At 42.0% G+C, this 17,639-nt stretch overlaps 2 pseudogenes; both read left to right on the top strand.

Annotated features, from left to right (window-relative positions):
- The first annotated feature begins 246 nt into the window (after nucleotides 1–246).
- Nucleotides 247–4,621, top strand: LOC134381702 (POLG alternative reading frame-like; annotated as a pseudogene).
- LOC134381701 (DNA polymerase subunit gamma-1-like) lies at nucleotides 4,099–7,638 on the top strand (annotated as a pseudogene).
- Nucleotides 7,639–17,639: the final 10,001 nt, after the last annotated feature.

Below are 17,639 nucleotides of genomic sequence, written 5' to 3'. Positions count from 1 at the left end.
AAAGGCTAGTGGGTAGGCCGTGAGAGATGAGAAGAAAGGAGTTTGTGTATGATGGGTTTTAAGCCTATCAGGTGTTTGTTAGCAATGGGGTATTGTGGGACATTAGGGAACACAGAGGGGTTCTGCAATTTAACAAGGATAAGGGAATGGTACATAGCAATGGAGGGAGAAGAAACATCCCATACTAGTGATTAACCTTGTTCGAGGGGGAGGGGACGGTGGAAGCCTCAGGGGCCAGGTCTGGCTATGGCCTGTAACAGGAGTATTGCAGCTGGCGTTAAAGTGTTTAGGGTAAGGGTAGCTTTGAATTTGAAAAGAATGTTCCATCCCAGTAAGGGGGCTGGGCATTGAGGCATTATTAAAAATTTGTGTGTGAATTAGATGTGATGTAGGGTGCAGGAAAGGGGTTGAGTGATCCATGGGTGGTATTCTGATCCTGTGACCCCTACTATTGTGACAGGGGACAGGGTTGTTAGTCCTGTCCTGCATATTCAGGGATGGTAGAGTATATGGCCCCTGTATCAATGACAAAAGAGATCAGCTTACCTGCCACAAGGCGAGTTACCCTGGGCTCATGCATGGTGATCTCCATGAGGGCCTCAGGCCTTGGGCATCGCCAGTCCTCCTCCTGGGCATAGCTGAGAAGCTCCAGTAGGGATGGCCATGAAGCCAAAGGCTGAAGGTTGGGGACTGGGCCACTCCCTCTCTGGCAAGTGGCACAGTCAGACCCCTAGTGACCTGGCTGTTTGCAATGAGGACAGGGCCCAGGAGGGGGCCTGGGGTTAGAACAGGCCCATGCCCAGTGGCCCAGTTGCCTGCACTTGAAGCAGTTTGCAGGTGGCTTACTCCTTGAGGCAGCTGGCTTTGGAGTATGTGAGCCACGGATGACATTAGCCAGGAGCTGGTATTTGGTCTGATGTCTTTTAAAATGATTTTTTCCCTCTTCCTCCTCTCTATTGTTAAAAACTGAGTGGAGGAGGTAGTGTAAAAGGGCCATGCCTGCAGGGGAGTTTGGATCTGCATGTGTGTATTTACATAAAGCCTCAGAGAGGTGGGTTAGGAACTAGTAGCATTTTGGAAGCCATAAATCAAGTGTCTGATCATGTTATCCCAGAGATCTCATTTTTCCAGTTGGGAAAGGTCCAAGAGATAAAGGGGGACATGAACTCAGACAATCCCTCCATCCCAGCCACTTCATGGATGGGTTATAAAAAGCCAGAGCTGAGGTAGGGTTGTTACCTGATGAAGGGGAAGAAGAAGAGGGGGGTGGTTGGGTGGCTGAGGACAAAGAGAGGGAAAAGGTGGATGGGCTGGTGAAGGATTTGGAGCACATGGAGGGGGTCGAGGTGGACCATATGGGAAGCAGAGTAGTCTGACGGATTAAAAGATTAATCCAAGTCTAGAAAGGGAGGTCGAGCATGAGCTAGGAGAATGTGAGACTTTGGACAGTTTTGACAGAGAGAAGAATGCATTCAGAGATAGAAGAAGGCTTGAACATAAAGGAATCTCTCCAGCCTTTGCCATTCTGGTGACAAAAGTTGTCTAAATCTCTGAGAGTATCTAAATCAACAGTGCCATCTGTGGCCACCGGGAAACATTGTAATGAGGCATTCGAGTTTTGATGTCTCCCTGGAGGCCGAGAGGTTATCCAGGAGAAAGCCCAGAGGTATAAAGTGTGGAGTACAGTAGAAAATGAGATGTCTAGGTTTAGATTGTGAGGATCCCATTTAGAGGGTGAGAAAGGGCAGTCAGTCCTGGTAGAAGAAGCGTGCCAACAAAGAGCATCCTCTTTGGTGTCCACCTTCTTTTCAAGAGAAAAAAGCCATGACCAGCTAATGAAGTGTCCTTCAACAGGTGGGGGGCATAAGATAAGTTCCCTGTCCCAAGTGCTTGGGCTTCATAGAGACCAGAGTTGTAGAGAGTAGTCGGGGGAACTCATAGAAGTAGGCAGGAGAGACCCACTGACTCACCCTGAATTGAGGCTGATGTTGGATGTGTTGGTCTTAAATGGCAAAAAGGAGAGAGTCCCGGAGGGACACAGTTTTGGCAGGTCCAGGAAGGGCAGCTGAGGGCCAATCACCCTGAGGGAGGGGATTATCCAACAACTTCGGCCAAAGCCCTTCCTGGGTTTTGGCACCATAATGAAAGAAAGTGAGCCAAGATGCTGGGTACCCGTCAAGCTTTATTAAAGGAATAGTATCTGCTGGGCTGTGCTCAAAGTGATGGGCAGCCCTCAAAATGGAAGGCAACACCAGGTGTGGGGGTGGTAGAGCTTATATAGGGCACCAAAGGTTGGCTGATACCATCAAGGAGGGTCATTATGCTAATGTGGAAACCAGGGTGGAGAATTGTGCCCTTGCAGAAGCAAAAGGTTTCTGTTTAAGTCAGAAGGTTTCTTGCAAAGGGAAGGGGGAAGGGGTTTGGTGCTGGAGTGGACAACAAGGCCAGCAGCTATTTTGTGCTTATTGTGTGCACAATGGTGCTGGTCACATCCAAAATCCATCAGGAGGAAATCATGACAGTAATGTCCTAATTTTCCAGTAGGCTACAGAGCTTACATATCCATCTCCATAGGAAAAGGGGAGCTGGTGGGGGGTATAGGAGAAAATAATTCTTAGGAGGATGCAATGGGTTTAGAGAACATACAATGGCCTGGGACAAAGTCTGTTAGGCCTGCAGAGCAGACAGTGACTGGCAAATGATTGTCATTAAAATACTGAATGGGATCGTATTATAAGACAATGGTCTGTGACAAAAGTTAGTCCAGGTGTGTTGACAAACTCCTCTTTCTTCCTGTGATGTGAGTTAAGTTAATGAAAACTCAGGGAAAGCACCAAAGCCAATTTTCTTCTTTGGTGAGTCTGGACTTCAGGCAAATAAGGTAACAGCTTTATCCTGTGCTTTGGAGAGTGACTGAGAATCAAGAGACAAGAGGAGGGGGAGAGATCAGAGAGATCTTGAGGCTCTTTCTTTATCCCAGCATGTCAAAGCACCATATTCCAGGGTAACAACTTTCTGCACTCCAACACTATATAGTTGATATGCTGTATTTTTAAAATTTGTATTATTTTTATTGATGCATTGTTATTTTTATTGGCTTTATTTTTATAAAATATTTTCCATCTGCAGTTGGTTGAACCCATGATGCAGAATCTGCTGATAGGGAGGGTTGACTGTATTACTAATGGTTAGGACAGTACCCAATAGTTCACTACTTTGAAAGAACTGGGCCATCTGATAAAGTTAAACTGGAGAATGCAGCTTAGATCAATGATCTAAGTGGGGGCCTCTTACTATTTCTCCACATTTAAAACTTGATGACCATTGGTGGAAAGAACTGGTTTTGCTGAGATATGACACGGGAGATCATAGATCCACTTCACGCATGTATTTGCTGGCAGGAGAGGGAGCATGAAGAGGGAGAGATGGGCACACATTGCCTTCTTAATGTAGTAGCCCTTCAAATGTCAGATGCTCAATAATAAATCTCTTATCTCCCTATTAAAAAAAAAGAGTTAATTAGATGAAAATGGAAACCAAAAGTGTTTATTCCTGTAATCTACTCTTGTAAAGAAAGGAAAATCCCATTCTAATGGAAACATGAAGATGACCTGAAGGATCTAGAACATTCCAATATTTAGATGTAAAAGCTAATGGACTATTTCTTCCTCAAGCCATCCTCCATGTGACACCCTGTGTTGGTTTGAAGAGTCAACACCCACCCACAAGGCCCTCACCAGATGTGTTCCCTGGACTTTGGACTTTCCAGCCTTCGAAACTGATTTGTGGGTGGAAGGCAGGCATTGTGAGAACCATTTCACTGACAGGAAAACAGTCAGGACGTGTCTCTCTCCGAGTTATTCTGCCAGTAAAAGCAGCCAAGCTGGAGCCCAAAGCCAGGTGCCCTGATTCCTATTGGGGGACTCCCTGCACCAGCCATGAGCTGCCTACTCTGGCAGAAGGTGACCAGCGCCACTGTCAGGCCAGGGTCCGTTCCAGCTCCAGGGTCCTGGGTCCCCAGCTCCATCTCCATTCCTGTCCCCAGTTACTGGTAGCTGCAGCCACAGCAGCTGCAAGTGGGCATCTGTGGCACACCCATTGCACATCCAGATTCTCTTGAGAGGGCTGCATGAGCAAATCTTTGGGCACGGAGGGGAGATGCCCAGAGAGGCTCTAGTGTGCCTTCAGAAGCAAGGGTCTGGGGACAGTCGGCCATACCCTTGTCCAAAGTGGAGCTGCATCTGCCACCCCTCTAGGGGGGCAGCCTAGACTAGCACTTCTGTCTCCTGGCCCAGATGCAGAGCCTTCCCTACCTGGAGGTGGCCAACTCGCTATTGCAGGCCTAGCTGCCCCTGCAACCCCTGACTTGGGCCTGGTGGAGGACTGGACCCAGTACACCCTTAGGGGAAAGATCATTCCCAAGAAGTAGACCTGATGTTCAATGTGAAGGTCTGCTTGGCAGAGGGAACTTGCCCCACCTTGGTGATGGCCATATCCCCCTCCATTTGGTATTCCAGGTACAGCTGGTAACTGGTGGAGAGCATTACTTTTGGACCAGCCAGCTGACCTCATGTCCCTGGAGGTCTCTGCCAGTGCTGGTAGCCCCACCCAGAGAGACTGACAGGAGCAGTTAGTGGTGAGAGACAACGTTTCTTTTGACCAAGCCTCTATCAGGGAGCAGTACTTGATCTAGGGCTCACGCATGCACTTCCCAGACACCATGAGCATGAGTATGGCCATCTCAGGGCCAAGCAGCTTCCAGTGGTCTGTGGATAGTAGCCAAGAAGGGTAAGCACAAGGCTGGGCACCCCACATAGCTAGGCCGGAAGTCCTGGAGCAAAGCCAGTGGCCCAGCATTTTCATTTCGGGACTGGCTGAACATCAGCAGTGTCAACAATCTGGCAGATGTGCATAGCCTCTCCATGTGGGGCCACCCTTAGAGAAGGAGCCTGGAGAACTGTTCATCAAGGGCAGCATGAAGGACATTGGTGAGAACTTCCAGGACCTGAAGCAGGACTGTGCCCAGGATGTGTGGGGCCACCCATGAGGTTTTCTAGCAGTAGCTACTGCTCTTCTTGGATAGGTGTCTCCATCCAGTGACTCTTGCTGGCCTGCTGAAGATGGATTTCTCTTACCTGTCTGTCAACCAGAACTGGGAGTGTTACCTGGTGGAGGCAAAGTGCGCCAACAAGGAGCTCCAGCGGGAGATGAAAAAGTAGCTGATGGACTTGGCCAGTGACACCTGCCAGCTGCTCTCAGGAGAGAAATACAAAGAACACCCCTGGTTCTGGGGTCTGGAGTGGGGCCTGCAAGATTTTAAGAAGAAAAAGTGAAGAAGGAGGCAGCTGCAGCCCGCATTAAGAGGACTAGGGCTCCTGGGGATCCTACAGCACCCCCAGTGAGAAGGAGGCGTTTCAACAAGATGTCATGGCCTGCACCTGCTTGCACAGCTGAAGGAGACCACAGAGCTCCTGCTCAAGCAGCCCCGGCACTTTCCTGGACACCCTGAGTGGTGCTGGAAGCTTTGCCCCTAGCTAGACAACCCTGGATGGACCCCGAGCCCCAGCTTCCTCAGCCTGCAGATGCAGGTCACACCTAAACTCATGGCACTGACCTGGGATGTCTTCTTTCTGCACTACTCAGAGTGTCATGGCTGGGGTTACCTGGTGTCCTGGCAGTGGGACAACCTTGCTAAGGTGCGCAGGCACCACCTTGGAATCGGCCAAGATGGCCTGACCCTACAGAACCATCAAGTCCCTGTACAGCAAGCACTGTCTCAAAACAGGGGAATTAACAGTTGGAGCTCCAGGCAGCAGACATGGCCAAGGAGTTTCTGCTCACTAACAACAGTGCCATGTGGCAGAGACGGTGGAGGAATTAGGCTGCTTAGAAGTGGAGGCAGAGGCCAAGATGGAAAACTTTCAAGCTGCAGCTCTGACTGCTGCTGTTGGCCCCAAAGCCAGCCAGCCCACCTATCACCTTAGTAATGGACTTACAAGACATGGATATCCCTGGCTGCTGGGTTTTCAAGCTGCTTCACAAGGATGGTAATAGCTGTAATGTGGACAGCCCCTTTGCCAAGGACTTCCTACCTAAGATGGAAGACAGCACCCTGCAGGCTGACCCAGGAGGTGCCAGTGGGCCCCGTGGCCCTGGAAATCAACAAAATGATTTCTTTCTGGAGAAACACCCATAACCTATCAGCTCCCAGATGGTGGTGTGACTACCCAGGTTGGCTCTGCTCTGTGCTGTGACCAGGCACCCCATCTATGAGGAAGGTCACATTGGGGCCATCCTGTCCCAGGTGGTAACCACCAGCACCATCACCCACTGGGCTGTGGAGCCCACAAGGCTCACTGCCAGCAACACCCAGCCTGACTGAGTAGGCAGTGAGTTGATAGCCATGGTGCAGATCCCACCAAGCTATGCCCTTGTGGGTGCTGACATGGACTCACAGGAGCTGTGGATTGCAGCCATGCTTGGAGATGTCCACTTTGCTGGCATGCATGGCTGCAGAGCCTCCAGGTGGATGACACTGCAGGACAGGAAGAGTGGGGACACTGATCCTTACACTAAGACAGCACCATTGTGGGCCTCAGCCATGAACATGTCAGAATCTTCAACTACATTTGAATCTATGGGGCTGGGTAGCCATGGGCTGAGCACTTACTAATGCAATTCAACCACTGGCTCACACAGCAGGAGACATCCGAGGAGGCTCAGCACATGTACACTGTCACCAAGAGCCTCCACTGGTATCAGCTGTCAGATGAAGGTGAATGGCTGGTAAGGGAGTCAGACCTCCCTGTGGACATGAATGAGGATGACTGAGTTTTCCTGCAGGATCTGTGCAATATCCAGAGAGAAACTGCAAGGAAGTCATGCTGGAAGAATTGGGAGGTGGTTGCTGAATGCGCATGAATGGGGGACACAGAGTCAGAAATGTTCAATAAGCTGGACAGCATTGCTATGTCTGACATACCATGTACCCCGGTGCTAGGCTGCTCCATCAGCTGAGCCCTGGAGCCCTCAGCTGCCCAGGTGGAGTTTATGACTAGCCACATGAATTGGGTAATGCAGAGCTCTGCCGTAAACTACTTGCACTTCATGCTTTTGGCCATGAAATGGCTGTCTGAAGAGTTTCCATTGATGGGTGCTTCTGCATCAGCATCCATGATGTGATTCACTATTTGGTGCGGGAAGAGGATTGCTACAGTGCTGCCCTGACCCTCGAGGTCACAAATCCCCTGATCAGGTGCATGGTTGCCTACAAACTGGGTCTGAATGACTTGCCCCAGTCAGTTGCCCTTTTCAGTTCAGTATCAATCAGTGCCTCAGGAAGGAAGTGGATTATAAAACCCCCTCGAACCTAACTGGGGTGGAAGGCAATTCATGATTCCCCAGGGTAAAGCGCTGGATATTTCCCAGATAAGTGAACTCACCAAAGCCTCTTTGGAAAAACAAAGCCAGCCTGGGCAGCAGCTCTCCCTGAAAGCTCTGTATTGCTCCTGTGGCGCTTCACTGGGGTGGTGCAGGCTCCCAAACTCAGACTTTCAATTGTGCTTTGTGCAAAAGGGCTTACCTAAGACTCGTCAGCTTTTGATAGCAGGACCTGCCAAGAAGATTCCTTCTAACTAAAGGTGCAGTTGGGCTCAACGGGTTTAAAACCAAGATGCCAACATTGGTGCAAGCTATAGGATAAGGAGCACTGTTGCTTTTTGGGTAAAAGGGAAGCAGAAGCCCCGAAGTTCACATTAACTCAGGCATTTCATAGTTCTTTTTTCCTTTACTTATTGTCTGGCTCTTTGTTTTTCCCTGTGTGCTCTGATGCAGTGCCCTAGAGGGGAGAGAAGTAATGTTCTAATGTGATAAATCTGCTCTGAGGGAGTGAAAAAAAAAATTAAAAACACTTTATCTCTCCTTGGAAAAACAAAATGAAAAAAAGAAGAGCTGATTGACTAAGAGCTTTCTATTTAATGCATAGGAAATAGGTTAAAGAAATAAAAAAATAAGTAATATTTTCAAAAAAGATAGATGTCAAGGAAAAGGCTGTGATCAAAATACATTAATGAAAGAGAATGGAGACTAGTCTATGGATTATGTTTGAATAAAAAAAAAATAATTGGAAACAAAATTGGGAATGGAAATCAGATGGCAAGGGTGAAAGAAGTAAGTAAATAGAGATGGAGAAAGCACATCCCTCCTTTGAAAGTTTGGTGCAGTGAGGGAATGAGAAACACTGTGAAGGGTTTTACATGATGGGACCGAATTGCACTTGCTTATAAAAGCAGAAGGTCAAGTACGCGGGAAATTATCTAGGACCAGAAGAAAGGAAGAAACAGGTACTCGGTGAGAAGAGGCTTCTTGGTTTAGTCCTGTAAATTTACCTGATCAAAAATCTATGTAGTTTCCAAACTCTTGGTGCTGAAAATTAAGGCAATTTATTGTGGAAATAAAGAGGCCAAGAAGGGATAGTGTCTAGGTACAGGAGACACAGTAAGCTTTAGAGGGGATGATGGAAGGCCTTCTTTTGAGGCTGGAGGGAAAGATGAGAAGATAGATTTAGAGCTGTAGTTCTACATCTTTGATGCACATGAGAATGATCTGCAGAGCCGTGAAAAGTTCTTATACTCAGATCACACTTCTGACAAACTGCATCAGAACTTGTGAATGTAAACAACAGGTGTCAGTGATTTTAGAGTTACCCAAGTGCAGGGCTGGCTGGTTAGGTCAGTTGGTTAGAGCACAGCCTTGTCATACCAAGGTCAAAGGTTCAGATCCCCATACCAGCCAACCACCAAAAAAAAAAAAAAGAAAAAAAATTAAAAATAGATATATAAAGTTACCCAAGTGATTCCAATAAGCAGCCAAGGATGAAAGCCACTGGTATAGAGAATGTTACCCAAACATGTTCTATGGAACACTAGACCAAATATGCTACTTGAAACAGTTTAGATATTCAGATGACTTCAGGGAAATTTCTCCTCTATATTCTCTCTCTGATTCAAAATATAAGTAGAATATTAAAAAGCCCCAAACACAGTTGAAAACAACAACAACAACTACAAAACACTATCCAAAGCTCTTAATCCAGCAGTCCTACAAGTTATACCCTACAGAACCAGAGCTCAGTAAATCTCACTTTAGAACTTATTGGTGTAGTGGGGAAATGGGCTGGTTAGAGATGAGATTATGCATGGAAATTTGTAGGTGACATTAATCCTAACTCTAATCTGTCTTTTCTAGGAGGAAGAGAAGACAGGATACACCATGTACTAAACTACGGTTTGGTGAATGAGATTATGGGAACAAAGACTAAGGAAAAATGTTTCAAAGAGTAGATATGGGAAGTGTGGTAGGGAATCAGGAAGGAAGGGAGGCTATACAGGAGTCTTTCTCTTAGCCTTGCTGCAGGGGTAGCATAACCTTTCATGAAACAAAACTGCATGGTGACAGTATGTCTGATGCAACATTGCCCTGGAGAGTTACATGTTCTGACCCATCCTCCTCAGACTTGTGGTTAAATGGTACGACAGTTACCTCCTTTACCTGAGCTTCCATGTACAGCTGTATGTGGGTAAGGACAGAGCTGTGGGCTTTTTGTTTCTTTCTTTGTTTTAATTTGATTTTCTTATTTTTTAATTAACACTGAAATCTTAGACGGGATGGATAGAATTAAATTGTTCTATTTTTATTATATTGGCACAGCAGAAGATTAAAATAAATTGGATTCCTAGATCTAGAACTCAATGTGTAAGTAAAATATTTTCACCAAAGGTATTCAAGATAAGCAATGGAGATGTATGTGGAGAGTGACAAGACACCAAAGCCACTGTCATTTCTCATTCTGCCACTTTGTTAGAGTTTGTATTTCTCTAATTGCCCCAGAAATACTCTGCTCAGTACTACCTATGTAAGCTTAATAAGATCTTAATATTATCTTTCAATAGTCATAATAGTCATCACTTTTATGAGCCTAGTGTAGAACATTTTTATTTTACTTTTTTTTATAATTTCAATCTACTGATTGAATTTTTATTGGTTATGAATATTCATGAGATAGAAAGCTGATTGTCACATTTTTAGATATAGTAACTCAGAGTTCTTGAAGTTTTCCCACCAAAACACCTTAAGCAAGGACAAAATTTAAAGTGTCACTAACACCAGAAGAGTGAATGTGCGTTTGGTCATAAGTGGTCATTAACAAGAAAACTTTTATATATCATAATAATTTAACATTGTATACTACATAATATAAGCCACCTTATTTTAGTATTAAATAATGAATTTTAATGTAAATTACTACAAGTACATTATGTAAGGTTTTCTGCTAAACAGCAAATGACATTAGTCTTTTTTACCAAGGTTTAGTATTTTAAGTCTTAAAAGTGAAAGGGATCTTAAAGATCATCTTTATCCTTAAAGTGAGTTTATAACTGGATAAGTAACTTGACTAATGTCACAGAAATTAATTTACATTAAATTAAGAAACAAATCTTAAAGATATAAAGCAATTTTAAGTTTTACTTAAAATAGTCATACTTAAAATAAGAGTTTTATTTAATTGGATGCAAATTTCAGATGTAAATCATGAGATGTGGTTATTATTCAATTGCTATGTAATAAATGTGGGGATGATGCTTGCTATATTTTTAAACTTTGGCCATTAGAAAATTTTAGAAACATAGAGTCAATGACTTATAAAGGAATACAGAATTATGCTGTCCTTATTTAATGCAGTGTGAAATGACACAGGAACATTCAAAACAAGATCTCCCCAGCTTCATTGATAGTGTTTTCATCCTACACTGTATTTTTATCCCGTTGAAGCACTGAGGTCCAGGGAAGCAGTTTAGTGATTACACCTCTTGACGTTTCAGTACTAAAAACAAAGTTGAACTGATTATATGCACTTGGGATTTATTCACTAGGTTTTTGCCAATAAGATACTAAAGCTACTGCATCGGTCATAACATTTTATACCCCCAAAACAAATTTACAAAGCTTAGAAATATACTGTTAACTTCAATAGTATAATTTTCATGGATTCTTCATCTAAAAATTGTTCACTAACAGCAATTCCTAAATCTCTTGTCAAAAGGTATTTAAGATATTTTCAATAATGTGATAAGCACTTCAACTGTTTTTAGTTTTGGGGCTTTTTTGGAGGGTGCAGAGGAGTTAGAATTTTCTGCTTATTCAAATACTGCATTTTCAACATGTATTGAGTGAACATTTGTAAAAACTTAAGGGAAAATACAATTCATTGACATCATCTTAAGCACTGTTTGCTGTCTGGTAAATTGATAAGGAACCCACTTGTGTCAGCTGCTCCAGGGTTCCTTAAGGGCCTCAATTTTTATCCCTCTGTAGAGGCCACATAAAAATGATTGTGCTTGACAGAATGCTAGAGAAACTTTTTTCTCAGTGGAAATAAAGACAATGGTCTCATTTAACCCTTTTAACTTCAGCTTACACAACTCTAAAGTGTGAATTTCAGGATGTATTACTTCACTGGATGATTCTGTGATAATCAAATTATATATGTAAAAATGATTTAAAAGCTATTAGGCAATCTTCAAATGTAAGGCATTTTAAAAAGCATTAAATAGAAGCCTTTTTGATATTTTTTAGTTGCTATGAATCTTGACCATTGAGAAATAAAAGGATGAGGCAAATTTGAATAAAGCTGTATTCTGGGGTTAATGTGTCACCATTCCCAAGTATTCTGGGGCCCCCAACAGAAATATAAATAAGAGATTTTTCTGTGAAACACACCAAGGAAATGACAGATAACACATGCTACTCTGACCCATGGCCAAGGCCATGACCCCACCCCAAGAGCAGTTGCTATCTTGTTTTTCACCCCCGAAGCTCATTTCAGCTTGATACTACCAAACCCTCGTAGAGGGGAGTAAAGTCTTTATTTATGAATTTGAGGGTTCATGATAGGGTGATGACAAAGGGACAAAGGTTAGAAGATAGAAAATTAGTGCTCACAACCTCTCAGAAGATGGGGAGCCCTCTGGCCTCACTTTAACACAGTGGCCTGGAAAAAGAGACCAAGCAATTGTGGCAGGGGATCATGTCTTTCTAGTCTTTATCTCCAAACATAGGTGATAGGGAGATCTTTGCAGTCATTTATGTGAAATGCTGTGGCTGTTGAGAGCAAGCATAAAGCATTGTACCTTGTCGTGGGGCTGACTCAGGGTTCAGTATTTCCCAATCCCATCAAGCAAGGGCTGTGGCTAGAGTCTGATGGGTTCTTTTCCTACTCAAGAGTTAGCATAATTATGAAGGTGGGGTAGTGGCTGACATGACAGGTTCATTTGAGTCTCATCACTTTAAGTTTTTTTTAAGTCATTAATAAATTTTCATTTCAGGATAGTTTTGGATATACAGAAAAGCTGCAAGAATGTTCACATATACCTGCACTCAGTTTCCCCCTATAATTAATATCTCTTTGGTATGTTTGTCACACTAACGAACCAATATTCATTATTGTTATTATCTGAAGTCCATTCTGCATTGACATTTTCTTAGTTTTTTTCCTAATGCTCTTCCCTGTTCCAGGATTCCATTCAAGATATCACATTACATATAGTTGTCATGTCTCTTTAGACGTAACAATTTCTCCACTTTTCATTCTTTTTTATGACCTTGGCAGTTTTAAAAAGTATTGGTCAGGTGTTTTGTTGAATGTCGCTGAGTTTGGTCTGTCTGATATTTTTCTCATAGTTAGACAGAGATTATTGTTTGGGGGAGGGAAACCCCAGAGGTAAAGTGTAATTTGTTTCACATCATATCAAGGTCACATGCTATCAATGTGAATTGTTACTAATGATGTTAACCTTGTTCACCTGGCTGAGGTAGGGTTTGTCAGTTTTATCTACTTTAAAGTTACTCAGTTTTTTTCCTCTTTCCTACTTACTCATTAGAAGGAAGTTACTATACAAATCCCACACTTCAGGAGTAGAGAGTTATACTCCACCTCCTTGAAAGTTAAGAATCTCCATAAACTATTTCAAATTTTTCTGTATGGGAGATTTGTCTACTCTCTTCTATTTACTTACTTACTTATTTAATCATTTGTTTATATCAGTATGGACTCATAAACATTTATTTTATACTTTAGATTATAATACAATAACATATTATTTATTTTGTTGCACAAATTCCAGTTTTGTCTATTGGGGGCTCTTTCCATTGACTTCTATGATCCTTTGACAGACCCCCTCATTTTAGTTCTTTGAGCACTTTCTGGCACTACAAGAGACTTGAAGCTCATTTTGTATATTTCCTCCCCAAGCTCTAGAATCAACCATCTTCTCAAGCTCCAGAATCAACCATCTCTCCAAGGAGAGTTGGTTTCTGTTATTGGAGAATTGTACTAGAAACCATGATATGGATGAAGGATGTGTTCGTTGCAACCAATGTGTCTTTGCTTCTAGACCCACCCAGTGGACAGAAATAGGAAATATATGAGTGCATGTCAACGTGTGCATACACAAATATCTATCACTATTTCTATATGTAACCAACTAAATAATGTGCTAACCATGCATTCAAACTGATGTCTCCAACTCTAATCCATTGCCACATGGCTCATTCTAGCCTTCAACCTTTGTGTACCTGTAATGTCCCAGTCAAACAATGAAAAATGTGAATTTCACCATTCACTATCCATTTTACCCCAGATGATTGAATCATTTTTTTGTTCAGTCCCAGAATACATGTAGCATGGTTTCAGAGCTGTTAACCTGTATCCCCATGGTGGGGGGAACTTGATTAACGATAGTACAGTGCTTATGCCCAGTTCCTTTTGTCTTTAGTGTTATAGTTTCTACTTATTTCCAAAATTAGTGAAATCAGTATCTTTTTCCTAACCCCCTTCAGTGAGGCAATGCCATGCATTTGTAATACAGTTAGATTATTTTATCACAGTCTGAATTCTATGTTGCGATCCTTCAATCTCCTAACATTATTTTCTTCTAATTTGTATTTGTTAGCACTCACTTTTTATGATGTAAGATTTCATGTATTTTGACAAATTCATGGTATTATGTATCTACCACTACAATAGCATACAGAATAATGTATTCCTAAAAAATTCCATAAGCTTCCTCAATTTCACAATCCCCAAACTCTCAGTCCCTGGTAACAATGAACTTGTTTCCCATCTCTACAGTTTTTCCATTTCTATAATATTATATAAATGGATTCATACAGTATATAGCCTTTTCAGATTGGATCATTTCACTTAACAACATACATTTAAGATTCATCCACATTATTGTGTGGATTAAAAGTTCTTTCCTTTTTATTACTGAATAATGTTTCATTATATAGAGATTTGCTATAGGTTGAATGTGTCTCCCAAAAGTTCATGTAATGAAACTTAATCCCCACTTTAACAGTGTTAAGAGTGTGGGAAATCCAATTTGGTAATTGAAAGGTGGGGCCTTTAAGAGGTAATTAGACTGTGAGGATGTGCCTTTGTGGATGGGTTGATCTATTCATGGAGCAACGGCTTTAAAAAGAGTGCAAGTGAGGAGGTTAGCTGTCTTTCTCAGCCCATTCACCATATGGCATCTTGCATTACTGTGGAGAGTTTACCACCTAGTAAAAGGCCCTTAACAGATGTGTTAACTGGACTTTGGACTTTCCGGCCTCCAAGAGTGTAAGAAATAAATTTTATTTATTTATAAATTACCTAATTTCAGGTATTATGTTATGAGCAACACAAATGAACTAATACAAGGTTCCAGAGTTTTTTTATAAATTCACCTACTGAAGGGCACTGTTGTTGCTTCCATGTTTTTGCAAGCATGAACAAAGTTGCTAAAAGTATTTGCACGTAGGTTTATGTGTGAACATAAGTTTTCTACTCATTTTCAGATCGATAAATACATAGGAGTGAAAATGCTTAGTCATGTGGTAATACTATCTTTATCTTTGTAAGAAATTGCCAAAATGTCTTCCAAAATGTTTGTATCACTTTTTATTCACACTACCAAGGAATGAGAATTTTGGTTTCTCGGCATCTTAACCAGCAGTTGGCATTGTCAAAGTTTTTGATTTTAGCATTCCAATAGATCTGTAGTTGTATTTTATTATTGTTTTAATTTGCATATTCATAATAACAAATTATGTTGAACATCTTTTCATATGATCATTTGCCATCTGTGTATCTTCTTTTCTGAAGTGTCTATTTAGATCTTTTGCCCACTTATTAATCTGGTTGTTTGTTTTCTAATAGTTGAATATTAGGAGTTCTTTGTACATTCTAGATAAAGTCTTTTGTTGAATATGTATTTGGCAAGTACTTTCTCCCTGCTTGTGGCTTGTGTTTTTATTCTCTTAACAGTTTCTTTTTCAAAGCAAATATTTTTTAATTAAAAAAAATTAAAGTTTAAATTTAAAGTTCAACATACCAAATTTTTCTTTCATGGATTATGCCTTTGGTGTTGTATCAGTAACATCTTCAAACCCCAGTTTATACAGATTTCCTTCTATGTTTTCTTCTAGAAGTTTTATAGATTTGCATTTAACATTTGGGTCTCTGATCCATTTTGAGTCATGTTTTGTGAAAGTTGTAAGGTCTCTGTTTAGGTTCATTTTTTTTTTTGTATATGGAGGTCAGTTCCAATTGTTAAAAACATCATCCTTTTTCCACTAAATTGCCTTTGTGCCTATATCAACAATTAGGTTTTCTTAATTTTTTTTTTTTTTTTTGGTGACTTTCCAGTTCAGGAATCCAAACCCTTTACTTTGGTGTTATTGTTACCAGACCAGGTTCTTAGGTCTCAAAGTCATAGAAATGAACAATGCACCTAGCAGTAAAGCAACCAATGCTTTATTTTAAGAGAATAGATCTTATGCATAAGGGAGGTAGCAATAGGAAAGCTAGCTCCCCAAGAGGAGCTGTTCAGGGTCCTTTATAGGGCAAGGGGTGAGAGTCAGCATCATCATTCTGTGCCTCTGGAGGTGGCCCAGTCTGTTCTTTCTGGCTGTGGCATGAGTGCATTCTCAGCTAGGGCTTTGGTCCTTGCACCTGCTCAGTAGTTCTAAGATGGTGTTGATGCTTATTACTACCACCACTGGATAGTCACTATAGTGGTCACTTTGAAGCTTTGTGCGCATTTGAGGGTTGGGCTAACTGCCGGGGGCGGGGGTGCAGCTTGTGGTTAAAAAAGTTGTGTATCGGGCCGAGCCCGTGGCGCACTTGGTAGAGTGCTGCGCTGGGAGCGTGGCCACGCTCCCGCCGCGGGTTCGGATCCTATATAGGACTGACCGGTGCACTCACTGGCTGAGTGCCGGTCACGAAAAAACGACAAAAAAAAAAAAAAAAAAAAAAGTTGTGTATCTTAGTTTGTGAAAATAGCTTAACTGGGTGTGCTGGATTCTTTTAAAATAGGGGCAAAGAGTTGAGTTGAGGGGCCAAGTCCCTTCCCCATCCTGTCTCATTATCGGCACCACACTCTCCCAAGTGTACTAATTGGTTGGCCCTAACAATTAGTTGACTATATGTGTGAATCTGTTTTTGAGCTCTCTATTTTGTTCTGTTGATCAATGCATTTATTCTTTACACAGTATAATGTTGTCTTGATTTTAGTGGCTTTAAGGTAAATTTTGAAATCAGATTTCCAACTTTGTTCTTTTTCAAAATTATAGTGGCTACTCTAAGTGCTGTGCCTTACCGTGTAAATTATAGAATCAGTTTGACAATATCTAGAAAAAACTCTTGCTGAAATTTTGATTTGGAGTGCTTTGAATCTGTAAATAAAGTTAGGAGGAATTGAAAGATTTATACTCTAGAGAATTCCTCTTCCTTGGAAATTAGCCCTTTTTTTAGAGAGAGACATGTCTGGGCCAGTTTCCAGATGGCTATTTGTCCCTCCATCAACACCCTTTATCTTCCCCTGCCCCAAACAGAACCATGAGAGGATCAAATCCCTACCACAGGAACACAAGGGAGTTCTGGAATGAAAGCCTATATATGTATGTGTATGTGTGGGGGAAAGGGAGTCCCCTAGGGCTCTAACACCCAGCAATTTCTAACACTTAATACAGTCTGGACTCAGTTTCCAGTAATTCATCAGAATAATCATATTAGTATTCCTACCACCTTATGGATTTCATCAGCTTCTTCTCCAGGTAAGCAATTTTCTTGACCTGTATCTCTCCAGATTGCTTGTCTCTCCAGATTTGGGGGAGGTCATTCATTCTGCAACCCCAGTTCTCTGGCAAATTCAACAAAAGTTGTTGGTTTTCAGTTTGTCCACGTTTGTTTTTGTTTTAAGGATGAGAGTGACAATTTCCAAGCTCTTTACATGTTGGAGCTAAAACTAGCAGCCCCATTATATTAACTTTTGCATATCTCTGCCTTGACATTATTTAACACATGCCCATACCAAAAAGGGATATAATTTGATTCTACATCATATGGTCATTTTCCATTTTATAGGATTTCTAATTTATAACGATTATTACACAGCCTTTAGTAATCATAGTATCTGTGGCAATAAAGTGAAACTAAGTAATATGTTCTTGTTTCTCTATCGATTAAAGGAAGACACAGGTAAAACAGCTGACTTGTCTAGGGTTATATGTCCAGAATGTAGCAGAAACAAGTCATT

This window comes from Cynocephalus volans, chromosome 7, assembly GCF_027409185.1.
Source record: "Cynocephalus volans isolate mCynVol1 chromosome 7, mCynVol1.pri, whole genome shotgun sequence".
Classification (NCBI taxonomy): domain Eukaryota; kingdom Metazoa; phylum Chordata; class Mammalia; order Dermoptera; family Cynocephalidae; genus Cynocephalus; species Cynocephalus volans.
The sequence above is the reverse complement of the archived record's forward strand: the minus strand, read 5'-3'. Positions and strand labels throughout refer to the sequence as shown.